This window comes from Mauremys mutica, chromosome 1 (genome assembly GCF_020497125.1).
Source record: "Mauremys mutica isolate MM-2020 ecotype Southern chromosome 1, ASM2049712v1, whole genome shotgun sequence".
NCBI lineage: Eukaryota > Metazoa > Chordata > Testudines > Geoemydidae > Mauremys > Mauremys mutica.
Window position 1 is genome coordinate 199,495,788 of NC_059072.1, and position 379 is coordinate 199,496,166.

Consider the following 379-nt stretch of genomic DNA (forward strand, 5'->3'; position numbering starts at 1 on the left):
TCTAAGAAATATACATGAAAAAAATTCATAAAAATGAGGAAAAGTCATCCTGCCACATATATTTCATCAGCAAAATGATCCCCGAAGAAAAGCTACATTAATGTAACTTTAAAAAGTTAATGTCTTTCATGTATTCGTCATACTTAAAATATCAGTTATAGGCTGTGGCTACACTTAGCACTTCAAAGCGCTGCCGCGGTAGCGCTTTGAAGCGCTAAGTGTAGTCAAAGCGCCAGCGCTGGGAGAGAGCTCTCCCAGTGCTGTCCGTACTCCACCTCCCTGTGGGGAATAACGGACAGCGCTGGGAGCCGCGCTCCCAGCGCTGGGGCTTTGACCACACTGGCGCTTTGCAGCGCCACAATTTGCAGCGCTGGAGAGG